General features: G+C 37.1%; 1 long non-coding RNA gene across 2 annotated transcripts in view; it reads left to right on the forward strand.

Moving 5' to 3' along the window:
• LOC124237445 (uncharacterized) overlaps window positions 1–15,742 on the forward strand; it is a 192,824-nt gene that overhangs the window by 175,833 nt on the left and 1,249 nt on the right. For both annotated transcript variants that reach the window (XR_006888005.1, XR_006888006.1), the window contains exon 2: window positions 14,127–14,222. This is a non-coding gene — a long non-coding RNA (uncharacterized LOC124237445). The remainder of the gene's footprint in view (window positions 1–14,126; window positions 14,223–15,742) is intronic.

A 15,742-nucleotide genomic window follows, 5' to 3' on the forward strand; every position in this document is an offset into this window, starting at 1 on the left:
TCATTGGATTCACGTTGCCTCTCACAGCTGAAGAAATTGAGATTAGCTAGCTGGCCTTAAAGTCACAAAACCAAGAAGCCTGTCCTATCCTATTCTCTGGTTACCATAGCAAATTGTACCCAACAACTCCACAGTTCCTCCTCTCAACTCCCCTGAAACAAAGTGCTGAACTTTTCAAATTTTTCTAATCTTGGGTTATAAAATTTATTTTGGCATATTAATACCAGAGTCCACTTCTTGATGCATATATAATAGAATAATTGGAAGGATAAAGAACATGGTTTTAGAGCTAGGTTGATTCACTGACTTAATAAGTTTTACCTAACGCTTGCTGTGTGATAGGCACTGTGCTCGATGCGTTAGACCCAAGGGACTCAGTAGTGAGCAAGACATGAGCCCTAAACTCCACGAACTTCAAGGACAGTGAAGTTGGCTTCTTGTTCTGTCATTTGGGAGCTTGACCTTATGTTAGTTACTTAACCTCTTGGAGTCTCAATTTCCTCATCTGTACATTGGGATAATAATATCTCATAGAGTTGTTGTATAAAGGTATGCATGAAAATCCTTTACACAGGACTGCAGTAAATGGTAGCTATTGTTAGCAGCTTCATTTTACAGACTAGGAAACTAGGGTCCAGAAAGGCCAAGCAACGTGCTGAAGGTCACACCATTGTAGGCAATTGAATCATCCACAGGTCCTGATTTAGACGGCTGAGACTCTGAGCATGCTCAAGGATGCATCCTTCACTTACATTTTGTTGAACATCTTGTGCAATAGCTGCTTTTTTGTAGTAGTTTTTACATTGCAATCTCTCGGAATGTGGAAGCAGATGACTGAATACCAAAGATGATTTAGCAGGTGTCAAGGGCGGAAAAACCTGATATTCTTGAATCAAATTCTTCATCTTTTATAATGGAAGGAACTTCAGAGGCCATTAACTGTATCCTCCCCATTTGGTCATTCAAGTAATCTTTGTACTGGCTTTCTTAAAAGCTATCTGGTATTATTTTTAAAGAATGCCTATTAAGTATCAGATAATCATCATATCAAAGCACATTCATGGTTATAGAGCTTTTCATTTTAGGAAATCATGCACTATGGAACCTATTCAAATAGTGTGTCCCCTTCAGACTAGTACGGTGGGTTTGCTACTGTGTAAACGAAAAGAAAGCGTAGAGGTAACTAGTACCTATTCAGTAATATTCAAATGCTTTCAGAAAGATTTAAATTTAAGGGCAAATGAAATTTTAAAAAGTACTCATTTTCTGTTATCCTAAACCAAACTTCATTTTAAGAAAAATAAAATCTGTTACCTCTTTTAGGACTGAGTTCTAGTGCGCTCACTGTGGACCAAGGCTAGGAAGAGTTATCCTCATCCTTACAGTTCCACCTTTCTTCTTCATCCTCATCAGCCATGTCTTCCCCAGGATTTCTCCTGCCTCAGGATCACTGGGGAGCTTGCTACAAATGTAGATTCCTAGGGCTCATCCAGACCAACTGAACCTGATCTTCTGAGAGTGGTGTGAGGTGGGTTTGAGAGCATCCACAGTGTAAACAAGCTCTCCAGGTGACTTGTTCCCATAAAAAAGTTTGAGAACAACTGCAGGTGTGTCTGTTTATTGTCTCACTCTAGTCCTTGTTCTAAGTCAGTGGTTCTCAAACCTGGCTGCATGTAAAAGCCACCGGGGACGCTTTGAAAAAATATGGACGCCAGAGCCCCACCCCTAGTGAATCCTGAAATCATTGGTCTGGGATGGAGCCCAGCCATCAGTCTTTTCTCCAAGTGATTTTCATTTGAAGCCAGAGTTGAGATCTACAGTCATCCTTCTGGGATTCTCACCTGATACTCTCATGCATCCTCCCTCTGTCAATATTTTGCTCCCTTTCTATCACTTTCCAATTTGCTGCTTCCTTTACTTGCTTTGTACATGCCCAATTCCTGACAGATGGGATTCACAGACCGTTTGGCATATGAAAAGGGATACCGTAAAGCACAAAAAGCAGGAAGTCACTCAGTATTTAATGGCCGTATTGCTTGCTTGTAACATCCAGGAAGGTTGTGTTCTAGTCACCATCCTATAATTCAAATGATAGCCTTTGCACCTGGCTCTGCGATTCTGATTACAGAGGTGACACACCTTAAAAATAAAACAACAGAAAAGGAGTGATTGATCCTATTGCTGCTGATGTTTCCATTTAGTATTGTGACATGAGGGAAAGTTATGGGAGACACATTATTGGAGCATTTGTTATATCTCCTGCAACTTTTGGAGACTCAGGTTGAAGACTGGAGTTGGCCCATTTCCTTCATTCCATGACATGTGCAGATTTATTTTCTCTTTTGGATTTTAGTGATCATTGTTTCATTCATTATCTTCATTTAATAAATATTTATTGGGCAATACTCTAATAAGAGTGAATGATCTATAACCACATGCAACAATATGGATGAATCTTACTAACACTATTGAGCAAAAGAAGGCAGACACAAAAGCATATGTAGTGTATGATTTATGTAAAGTAAAAGCAAATACAAAATTAATCTATGCTGTTATAAACCAGGATTATAATAATCCATAGGGATGTACTGACTGGAAGGGGAACAATGGAGGACTTCCGGGGGGCAAGCAATGTTCTATTTCTTAATCTGGGTGCTGGGTACAGAGTATGTTTGATTTGTGAAAATTTATTGAGCTTTTAACTTATGATTTGGACATGTTTTTGTAGCTATTTTATACTCCAATAAAGTTTACAAACTATATAAAGAACAAGTATTTCTTGGGTACTGCAAGACACTGGGGATTCAGTGGTAAATAAATCAGACATGTACCTGCCATCATAGTGTTTGCAGTCAGATAGGGAATACAGGAAAGTTAGAGCAAATGGAATGTTACAAGTTTTCCTGGGGGAAAGTGACAGCTGAGAGATTTGAAGTGTGAATAAGAGTTAGCTAGTGTAAGTAGTGAGGAAAGGGAGAGTGTTCATGGTAGCAGGAACATCATGGACAAGGCTCAGAAGGATGAAAGAGCATGGTGGAATGGAGGAATGGAATAACTTGACATGATTGGACAATAGTAAAGAGCAAGTGTGGAAGATGAAACTGGATAGATAAGCAGGAGTTAAATCAAAAAGACCTTTATAAGACATTTCAGGAGTTGGACTAGATATTATACTAAGGTCACTGTAAAAAAACTGAAGGTGACATAGCAATGTGTAGTTATGATCAGACGTAGTTTTAGAAAAATTATTCTCACTGCAAAGCAAGTCTTCAGATTGAGATGCCTGTAATCCAGGCAAGAAATAATGGAGGTCGAGCTATGATGGTGGCAGTGGCATGGAGAGAAGAGTATAGAGAGGCATTTAGGCACTAGACTTACCAAGATCTGGTGATAGATTGGAAGTGAGGAAGAAGGAGGGGTCTAGGTTGAGCAGCTAGATGGATGGCAGACACTGACAGGAAGATGGTGAGTACAGAGCTGGACACAGAGAGAATGAGACTATCTTAATTCCAGCTGAGAACTCTCTTATGAAGGTGTGTTTCCTGCTCTGTCTTCAGTCCTCCCTAAGAGCTATTTCAAAACAAGTGCATTAATGGTGAAATAAAATAAGCTATTAGGTTATTCGTTGGGCAACTTGCGGCAAGCCTCTTAAACATAGGTTTCTCAGCTTCTTTTCCTGTAAAATGTTGACAATTAACAAGCCCCACCTATCCATAGGGAAGTAGAGAAGATAAAATGGAATCCCAGTTATAATCAATGCTATCTAAATGCAAGGAGATCTTCTTCTTCTTCTTATTTCATCATATTTAGTCTTTGGAGAGCTTTTCCCAGTTTACTTTTACGGATGTTAGATGATAAAAGATGTCTATGTTCTCTCTAACTTCATGTTCATATGAAAGGCATTTCTGATATCTGTGGAGAAAGGACTGGAATCAGATTCTGCTTCATTCTTACCTTTGAGATGGGATCCTTCTGTCCCTATCTTTGCCGTTTTGGTTCATCCTCTGCTCCCAAGAAGTTGCTCCTGAAGTTGATGCTTTTCCTGGAGCTGCTCTTGGCGTGTTTTAGTTATGTAACTGGCACCACCATCTCACAGGTTGTATATGCAGCCTTGGCCTGTGACCAGGAAATGACTCAGGAACATCGACCTTCTAGATTGAAAGACAAAAAACTGCCCACAGATTGTCTCTGTCCTGCTCACCAATGAAGAAAATCATAGATGTCACTTTAGGATTACTCCCAAATTTTATTAGTTGTAATGTCTAAAAAGATCAACGAAAATCCTTCTTTAATCACGTGTATTTGAAAATTGCTCCAGCATGAAAGGTCAGGTTTATGTCTAATCATGTTGTATTCACAATTTAAACTATAAAATCACAAAGTTAGAGATTACGTAGGCTGACTAAAGTTTCTAAGTTATGTTCAGTGGGTGGTATTTTGGGGGGAGAATGTGACTCAACTATGTAACCTCTCTGGATTCTGAAATAATTTTGTAATCATTATATACCACGATGAACGTTCATTGTTTTTAACATTAGGCAAAATATGGGTAACTATTTCACATAAATATTAGTCACTAGAATCAATTCATATAGTTCTGTCCAAGATACAATGAATAACTCGGTAGCTGTTGAATATATAGTATTACATGGTATAAGAAAAGGGTCAATTTGACTAAAGAATTTGGTACGTATTGATTTACTTTCAGTATCTCTGTGTATCCAGGTGCCTTCCGAAGTGTTGAATTTGTGGGGTGGCCTTTAAGCCCAGGGATTCCATATAAAGTTTAGAAATTTTCTTTCTCATGTCTCTCCTCCAGTGCACTAATTCTTTCCTTACCTGTGCCCAGACTTCTGTAATCCATCCGCTAAGATTTTTATTGCACTCATCATACTTTCAATTCTTGTATTTATGTTTAGTTGCTTTTTAAATATGCTTGTCATGTCTTTGCTTTATAAATTATGTAGTTTTCTTTGTTTCTTTTAACATTTAAAACAATCTTAGATTGTTTTTACCTGTAACTCTTAGGTTCTGAATTATGCTTCTTGTTGCATCAGCAGATTCTTTTCTGTATTGCTTCCCTTCTGTTTGTAATTTTTTTTTGTGTGTGAGGAAGATTAGCCCTGAGCTAACATCTGTTCCCAATCTTCCTCTTTTTGCTTGAGGAACATTGTCCTGAGCTAACATCTGTGCCCATCTTCCTCTATTTTGTTGTGGGATGCCACCACAGCCTGGCTTGATGAGTGGTGTGTAGGTTCGTGCCTGGGATCTGAACCCACGAACCCCAGGCTGCCGAAGTGGAGAGCGCTAACTTAACCACTACACCACCAGCCCAGCCCCTTCTATTTGTAATTTTTGACTGTGACCTCCTCTTCCATACAAACTTTACCACATGCCCTAGCTGAGGAACTAAATATTCAGTGGGATCCCGTTTCCCCAAGACGGACTCTTTCTTGTACCTTTCTATCTTCAGATCTACCTTCTCCTCTAATTCCAGAAGTGCCTGCTGCCACTGATTTCTGAACCACTGTGCCATAGTGCTATACACTTCTATTTCCATTTCATCCGTGTAGCTGCGGGTAAGAAAAAGTCACATCTGAAAGCTTCAATTAAGAATATTTTAAAACACTCTTATAAAGAGCATTAAATATACCATTGTGTGATTGATTGCTTTACTGTTTGTACATTAATTAAGCAAACATGTATTGACTGCATACCATGTTCCAGGCCCCTTCTGATCATTGGAGACACAACACTGAGCAGAGCTTATCAGGTTGAGGAGATTGACAAGTGAGCAATTATTATATGATCTGATAAACACTATTATGGAATTATGACAAAGTGTTCTGGGAGAACAGGTGATAATAATTATAGCTGTGGTTTATGGATGCTTACTTTGTGCCAGGCACTGTGCTGAAGATTTAATTTTAGTAACAACCCTGAGAGGCAGCTGACAGTGATAGATACATGTTAATACTCTCATTTTACAGACGGAAAAACAGGGTTCATCCTGTGAACAGGAGTTATACCCCTAGTAAGTGGGAGAACTGGTGTTTTTTAAGCATATCTCTCCTGACTCTAAAGCACTCCTTGTGAGGAGGCCCCGGAGAACTTCACAGCAGAGATGGCTCCTGAGCTGAGTCTAGGATGAGTAGACATTAGCCAGTCAGAGATGTTCTTGGAAGAGAGAGGAAGTCACAAAAGTGTGTGAAGGATCTGGGAATGGGGAGCATGTTGCTGCCGTGGAGACGTAGGGAACGTGGAGGCAGGATGGGTAAGGGGTGGAAGATGAGTCTGGAAAGGTAGAATGGGGATCAAGTTCTGAAGACCTCACAGCCACCATCATCTCTGGTATGGGCCAGCTCCAGCACATCCGTGGGACTGGAGAACAGTAAAGGAGTTGGGGGTAGGATTGAGATTAGGGGTCAAGCCTAGTATTGATGTATATTTAAATAAGGAAAATATAAAGGTAGGGTATTGGCATCGCGTGTGAATTCTCTGCTCCTGTTTGCCTCATGTATAAGAGTACACGGAGCTCCCGCCAAACCATCGTGATGTGGTGTTTACCCTGTAAACACCTATTGCCTCACTGCACTGTTCTTCCCTCACTGCAGAGCATATGTTTCCATTTATTACTGGACTCCACCTGAAGGTTCCAACCAGCAACGTTTTTTTAATGATTTGCTGTCCTTGAACTTTTCAAGGAAGAAAAAATTCCCCCAACACTGTGTTCTGGAGAGGACATGCTCTATTTAATGACTTCAGACAACCAAGCTAAAAACACAATAATAATAATTTGTGATAATATTTAGAGTAGTGCCAGGGATCTATGGTGTTTCGCCCTTCGGTTTGTATGTATACATTTGGTTATCACACAGGCAGAAGCATCTCCCTATAATGGACATCACTCAGGCAATGTGCTGCATTTTGGGGCTTTGTCAATGCAACAGTGACGGTTTTTCCAATCTGCATGACAAATAATGTTTGAGGCATTTTTTTCGGTGTTCACAAAGAGATTTCTCTACATTACCAGTGTATATTTTAGAGAAAGTGAAGATATAAAGAGTTGTCATTTGTTGATATAGATATTTCCCTCTCAAGTATGTGTACATGGTGATTAAATCCCAATTAAAGTGTCTTCTAACCATCACAGGTGTAGTTGAACTTCTGTCAGTGGCTCTTTTCATTTCAGTGCCGGATAATCACTAAATTCTTGTATTTATTTCCATTTTGCCAATTAGCTTAAGTTGTTAGTGCAAATTTATATGTCCTGGTTCTTCTAAGTCCTTGCCAATTACTTTGGAACATTGAACACTTAACTGTGCTTGCTCTGGGGTACTAGCAATGAAATGGTAATTAACTAAGATAGTTGCCTCTTTTCCCTAAAAGCTAGGAAACAGTATTATACTCCGATAAACAGGCTTAAAGCAACATGATGATAACTCTTTTGATAACAAGTTTTTAATCATAGTTTACATGTAATTTTTTTATATTAGTTAAACACTACAGGAATGAAAACAAACCAAATTATGGTTTGTCAGATATAATAAAATGCTAACAGATCAAATCCAGCTTGGCTCAACGATGCTCTGCAATTTATATGATGTTTTAAATGAATCATAAAATGTTAATCAAGCAGAAATCTTGACCAAATCCAAGTAATCTAATTCAGTTCTGCTATAGATATGAAGCAAATGGAATTTTCGTTTCTAATTACATTTTTTTATCCTTTAAAAATTCATTTATGGTTATTGAAGAACAGACTTAGAAATAATTTTTAAAATACTTTAAAATTAATGTCTTCCATTACCCTCAACATTTTGGTCATATTCCTATGGAGAAAAGTGAAATGGAGATAAATTCTCCCAAAGCTTGTCTCAGTAGTTGAATTTCAGACAAATTTAGGAAGAATCCATAAATTAGCAACATTTGCTGAGTCTCCGCTAAGGCATCTAGATAAGGATGCTAAGGAACTGAAAAGATACTAAGGAATATATGTGTGTGTACATATATATTTAGTGTACATATGTACATAGTATGTATATATATAATGTGTTTATATATGTGTGTTTGTGTGTGTATATATACTTTCCAACCTATTGTGATTTTAGAAACTGCTTAATATGGATCTAGTACTTTAGAAGCATAAAATCCAGAGATGATATGAAAGGATTTTTTGTATTGTGTGATCTTCAGATACTTGGTTTGGGGCTAAGACTGAGATAGAGATGAGGGAGATCTGAGTTGGGAAGTTCTGAAAGTGACACAGAGGGAGATATCCTTGAGCTACACTGTAGTGTATTCAGTGGGAGAAGCATTCATGTACTCCTTCACTTCTTAAAAGTTTTTAACTCAGTTTACTGGCAGATCATTTTTTTTTGTCAATATATAGTCAATTTTGTTATGTAAATTAAAAACATTTAGTTCTAAAAAGATTATATAGCCATTTTTTTCTAGATATTATCTGGGTTTCATAAAATCAGAAATTCTTATGAGGTACTTTAATCAACCTGCTCCTGACTTCAATGCCATTTGTTTCTGCAGCAGGAGGGAATGTCCACTGCTGACATTCCTTAGCTATAGCACTCTTTCTTTCAGAATCTGGGTCTCTGGCAGTGGGAATTTGTGCAAGCCGAGAAGGAAAAGTAGCTTGTGTTAGATATCCACATCCCCCAAGGATGTTCATTTCTTCCCTTTGTGAAACCTCTCCATGTGGTTTATAGTTTACTTCTCTCTCCTTTAGGACCCAAGTGTCTGTTTGCTATGAAGTTTATTACATTTATGGAAGTAAAACCTGGTAGAACTATTCTTATGTGGACATGTCAAGACTAGACAGAAAGATTTTAACTTCATTCTTATCAAAACTTAAGATATTTATAGATGCTTTTCATTAGAAGGCTAATGGTTCATTAGGACATCTATATCTTTCTTTTTCTTTAGAAGTTCCTAATTTTCCCATCAACCTCTGAATGAGTGTGACAAAAATCATTCTGTTGCTCCATCTTAATATAACATAAAATGAAATGTATTATGAGATGTTCATTTCTAATAGACGTCTCAATCTCGGCATGTCTGAAACTTAACTCCTCATCTCCAAACTTCAACCATATGCCCCATGACCCTCCCCTCTTGAAACCTGCTCTTCCCTCCACCTTCTTAATATCATTTGATGGCAACACCATTCTTCCAGTTACTTAGTTCAAAAACCTTGGTCCAATCCCCACCCCACTTCAAATCACCCCATCCTGGTCTACCCTATCTCTCTTACCTTGTTCTATTTTTTCTTTTTTCACAGCACTTATCATCTCTGGCACACTATATGATTTACTTGTTTATAGTATGTATCGTCTATTGTCTGTCTCTCCATCTTAGAACGTGAGCTTCTTAAAGTCATGAGGAAAAGGATCTTTAACCTCAGGAGCTAAAACATTGTCTCCATAGAGGATACCCATAAAATGTTTGTGAATAAATGATGAAATAAGCTATGAACAAATTCCATAAGAGATTCTTGAGCTAGCTATTTTTATTGCCTAGAAGTAGCTAAAAGTACCCAATATGAAGGAATTCCTTTCTGACTATCCAATTTAGAATAGTTCCAGAATTTCTTTGATTTGGCTTTCAAAGTAAGAGTGTGCTGGGTTGGGTTGGTTTCTGGAGACATCCTGCAAGTGAAATGAATTATGAGGACTAGAAGAATGATCTCTAATCTTATTGATGCATTATCTTTGATAGATCTTTTATATGTAACATTTTGAGAACTGGTGGGTATAGGGAAAAACATTCCCTATGTTCTTGAAAAAAAATCCAGTTTATATTTTGTGGCTGCTCTTATAATTCAGTATGATTACTTAATTCAAAGAACTCAGCTTCCATCCTGAAAACATTCAGTAAATATGGATGATTAAATTCGTTCTGCTTAAACTCCCCCAACCTAGCTATAGGAGCTACAGTTAGATAGTTTTGTACCTATTTCTGCCCCCAAGCAAGAAAATAATTCAATTAGTTTTCTCTCAAAAATTTCTTAAGACATGGGAAAAAATAAAAAGAAGAAAGAACTCACAAGATATTTCATTTTCTTTTCAGATAATTAAGACAAAAAGCTATTATTTGTAAGGTACGTTGTATAGATAATTTGTAAGATGTAAAAGTTGAATTTTTATAGTTAAAAGTATTATTACTATTTTGCTTTTTCCAGAAGGACTGGCTTTTATTTCAAGTTCTTGATTAAAATATCTGAATCTCAGATACATGTTTTTGAGTAATACAAATTAATATATTTGTACTTTATAGCAGTATTTCAACTTATATGATGATCTGCTTCAAACTGACATAATAGAAATGGTCAGGGCTTTTGAAACAAAGAGACATGGGTAAAATAATTTAACAATTTATAACTCATAGTTCTTTAATCCGATGCAAACCATCTGGAAATTCATATCACTTCAGAATTGGAAGGAAGTTGGAAATCTCCAAAAACCTCATTTAATATTTGATGGAACTTTGACTAAGAGATATCAAGTGATTTTCCCAAAGGTTCCACATCATACAGCTAGTTAATGGCAGAACCAGCCCTGGAGCCTTGGAGTGATGACTGCCAGGGCAGAACCTCTTCCCGATATACTGTGTAGTTTGCCTTATATACCTCTTTCCTTCTTAATTTCAGTTTAATTTTATTATTGCTTATTATCATTGGAATATAAATTCTGTCATGTTTAAGAGCAAAACGTAACCAAAAAGTCGGGCTACTATAGAGTGGCATAAATTCTGCCCTGGGGCACAGACTTGCACGTTTGGCTGCCAAACAACAATTTTATGTATGTAACACATAATATATGACTTTTTGCATCTCCTAAATTTTCTATCATGGGCACATGCTATTTTACAAAAAAACAATTTTAGAAAAAAATTATTAAAATAAAAATATTCATCATATATAACATCTAAATATAACACATATGATAAATATAAAATATAAAGCAGCATCTACATTTATTTTTCTCTTTAAAGAATAAATTCTATCATGTTTAAAATGTTATTTGTTACTTTTGATGTTTAGAAAAATGCATACTATAATAAGCTTTTTGAATATTTGTTCTTTCTTTTTCTGATTCCTTTTGTAAAAAGAGTCCTTGTCTAAATATATCTGCTTGCTCTTCATATATTCAAAACCAAACCTTTCAAGAATTGTATATGTAACATTGTATATGTAACAGTTTAGTGTATTTTTTTTCCATTTGTGGGATTTCTTTTCTTTTTTTTTTTGAGGAAGGTTAGTTCTCAGCTAACATCCATTGCCAATCCTCCTCTTTTTGCTGAGGAAGACTGGCCCTGAGCCAACATCTGTGCCCTTCTTCCTTTACTTTATATGCGGGACACCTGGCACAGCATAGCTTGATAAGCTGTGTGTAGGTCCATGCCTGGGATCCGAACTGGCAAACCACGAGCCACCAAAGCAGAGCATGCGAATCTAACCACTATGCCACGGGGCTGGCCCAGTGGGATTATTTTTTTCCAGTTAAATTTCTCTTTTCATCTATGGTAAATTACCCAGTCAGGCTCCGCCTTTCTTGATAGTGACTGCACAATCAAAGGATAGAAGTTTAATCTATATTAGGTCCTCTGGTTGTTTTCATTTTAACTTTCCAGAAGCTGAATTTTGAGCTAAATTAGCTGGCTACCTTGGAAGTCGACCTTCTACTTTAACTTGGCAAGGAGAGCATTCTTATTATGGAGAAATAATTCCTACCAGGAAGCAGTTTGTATCCAAGAACTATCATATTTCAAATACTATTAGTAGAAGCATTTAGTGGTGCTGATTGATTTGGATAAATCTGGAAAACAGAAATTTGTAAATTATTATGGGAAATAGAGTCTACAGGTTGGCTGGAGGAAGGAAAAAAGACCAAAGGAGGAAGGAAGCAATATTCTAGATAAGACAGAGTGTGGGATATCCTGGAGGAACAGTGGAGAGAGAGAGAAAGGCACTAAGCTGCTAAAGTATCCTATGCCTCTTGGAACGAGTGTGATTTGGGGGTAAAAGAGCCTTGGATGGAGAACAAGTGCAGTTAAAGCCCCTCAACTGAGGAGCACATGGTTGATGAGTCCAGCAGTAATGGAGAGGAGAGATAGCAGTTTATTCAGAATCAAGTTGAACCTGGTTCAGAACTTGGCAGGTCCTAACTACAGAACATACCTTAAAGAGGGAATTTCTTGCATTCAGAATGGGTCTTGAGGGTGGGGGCAAGACATGATGTGGAGTATAAGGAAATCTGGGAAACTGTTCAGCCTGAACAGAGAAGCAAACGTAGACTAAGATCTCATAGGTCAGCCCAGCATGGATATAACCCCACAGGTTGTGGCAGATATAAACTGGGTTTTATATGGTAGGTCACCTTGGACTTCTTGTGTCTAGACATAGTTTATCTAGTTAGTATTAAAAATGTTCATTATGGTATATTACTTGTTAATATCCAGCCTATTGTCAGTCCTTCCTGCTCTGGTCCTATTTCCCTCACTAGATTCTTCTACTTTCTTGAGAGGAGGGGCTGTGGGCTATCCATGGTTCTATGTTCCGACTACCCTGTAATAACTGCACCCCCACCCCCATCCACACTCTGGCATTCCTAAACTCCCTACCCTGCCCTATTTTTATCCTCTTGGGTTTATCATGATCTAATGTTCTATATAAGTCAGGTATATATTATGTTTATAATTTATTGTCTGTCTCCTCCTCCCAGAATGTAAGCCCCACGAGGGCAGAGATTGATGTCTCTTCTCTTTGTTTTGTTTTCCAAATACCTAGAAAAGTGCCTGGGGATTAAGAAGTATTGAGTAACTAAGAGTTGTTTAAATTGTGTCCCCATTTAAATATCTTGGTTGGTGGCGTATGTCTTATGGTTATGTCATTCTCTTTCCCTTCCAAGTAGAGCCACAAAGCCAGATATTTAAATTAGCACAGTCCCTTGTTTTTCTATGAGTTGGGAGCAAGCACAATAGGCATTGGCCTGAAAGGAGAGAAAGAACATAAATTAAGATGAGACTCATCTGACTTGGTTCTAGTTATGTTCTATCACTAATTTACTCTGCAACATTGAACAAATCTGTCTTAGTTTCATTGTCTATAGCATTTGTCTCACAGCTTTTCAAGGTAACCCTATGCAAGACATATTAAAATAGTTTTAAGAGTTTAAGACACTATACTTTTGTAAACACATTCTTATTATTGAAGCTTTTATTTTTTAAAATATTTTCCCTAAGATACCATAACTCTCTGTGCAGAATAAAATTTTAAGGCAAATTATATAATTTCTTCTTGGGTGATATTATTTGCTTAATATCCATATGAAATATTTCCTGGTTTAGAATATCAATCATTTTTATAAAGTACAATTTTTTTTTTGTATCTTCTTCGTGTGGATGTGAACATAAGTCACTCTGTTGGCAATCAGAAAATGAAGATTGGCTATTTGTAATCACCGCTTTTGGCTGAGAAAATACTGGAGTTGAAGTGAGGAGCCAAGTGGACGTTGGACAAAGGGTTTGTGAGAAAGGCTTAGGCAGATAGTGAGCACTGACGAAGAATGAGTTTGTCAGGAACTACCCCATCAGGTGCATGAGCCATAAAATGAGGCCGTGAGGAACACAGTGTTCCTGATGACAGTAGTAAATCCATTTCAAATATAGTGAACTGTTTGCTTAAACTTTCCCATGTTCTGTCAGACCTTTGGCACTGAAAATCAACTCAATATAGAAATTAGCTTGCCCAGAGGCTTCAGGGCAGAAAGACTCAAAGTACAGACTGTTGCATCAAAATTGTGTTTAGTAACACAAAGCTCTCATGAAACATTTGGTATGTTGCTTTTTAGAACTTTCTAGTTTGAACAGAATTTCCCCGTCTTGTATTACTATTTTAGCATAACATTTGGAACAAGGTACTTACCTGATGAAATACAAATATATTCAGTTCTCTAACAAATCTATGCCCTTTTAATTTTAGTTTTTTATTAAAATTATACAAAGAAAATTGTTTGGCATCCCAAGGAAGCATTAATTGTACTTATTCTCATGGATATTTCATGTTTTATTTTTATTTTTATGTGGACTCTTTTCTTCTTTCCTGTTTCCAGTGAGGATTGTTTCAAATAAAGCTGTCTGATGTAGAAAGACATGGTTGCTAGGGAGCCAGAGTCACGATGGCTGATGTTACTAGGGAGAATACAGAGGTGAGTCCCTGATTACAGAAGAGAACCATTTTTCATTCTCCTTCAAACTGAGTCTTCTTTATATATAGATGACAAGTTCACTAACTCGGTAAGAATAAGACTTCAGAAAGAAATATGAAATTTTAATATGTTTTCTCAGAGTGATGTAAATCTAAAGATATTTCTTCAGGATGAATGGATGGGGTTTATGCCCACCTATATCTTAATCTACAGTGAAAATACTTTTGGAAATTCCCACATGGTGCAAATTTGGTTTGTAAAACTAGGCAAGCTCTCTAAGGGCTTGGTCTTGTCATCTGGGTGGGAAGAGGAATCTCTGTCTAATATCTCTTCTGTCTTCACATTTGGTTAAGCAGAGGTCAATAAACGTTTACTGAGATCTACTATGTGCTAGGCATTTTACTAGAGACTTTCCACATTTTCTCATTTAATCCATAATCCTGATGCAAGGTATTGTCATTTCAATAAACAGTAGGAACTATTCTAGTCAGTGAAGAAGGGGGAATTTGAATCCTGTTCAGTGTCCCTAAGTTTTTTCTGTTAAAACATCTCCTGCTAATGAATAAAATAAATACATACACATATCGATTTCACATAAACCGTATGACTAGTACTTTTTCTGTTAGTTTACTAATACTTTTGAAAAATCCATCAATGGTAAAGTTTAATGAAATACATTCAGGAGATTATTCTGGCTTTTGAAAACAGAATGTGCTAAATATTGCTTGGTTTTACCATTAGATGGTTTAATTGGTGCTTCATTGTTTGGGCTCCCAGTAGGATATTGTTAATGCCCACACAATTTAACTCAATTAAAAAAAACTTACTGAGTAGATACCCTGTATACAATATTATGCTGGGATGGGTAAGACTGTCATTATGAAGCTTCTTATATCTGTCAGGCAGATTATAAAAGGAAAGCATTTTGAGTAGAAATCTCAAATGCATGTTCAATATGTGAAATTGGCAAATAGTCCATTCTATCAATATGTTGCTCTTCAACTTTAGAGAACTTCAATCTCCACTACCCTAGAACTCTTTAGTAGAGTCACAAGGCCAAAACCAAAGAGTATCTGCAACTTCCTTTGAGATTATGGAATGTTCACTGTCACTAGTATTCACTGACAGAATCTGAACAAGGGCTTATGGAATCAACCCATCCCCTTTACCAAAACGTTGTGAATGTTTGGGTTCACATGTGAAGAAGGCATGAACCATGCAGAAGAACGGATTGACACCCTGTTAGCCTGAGAAGCCACATCTTGTAGTCCAGAATATCTTTTAGAAAGCAAAAGTGGATTAAAAAAAGGGAAAGAAATGTCCTTGGAGAGCTGGCTGTATGACCTGAGTGAGATTTATTGAGGCAATTATTGTGTCTGGGTTTTCAAAGGTGCTGGAAAATTTTATGATCACCACTAGGCACTTGTAGCCTGGTCAGTAGAGATATAAGGGAAAGGTTATCTAATGCTTCTGAATAGGGACTTATTGTCCACGGGAATTAGGATTGAGAGTCTTTTCCA

Source organism: Equus quagga, chromosome 3 (assembly GCF_021613505.1).
Source record: "Equus quagga isolate Etosha38 chromosome 3, UCLA_HA_Equagga_1.0, whole genome shotgun sequence".
Lineage (NCBI taxonomy): Eukaryota > Metazoa > Chordata > Mammalia > Perissodactyla > Equidae > Equus > Equus quagga.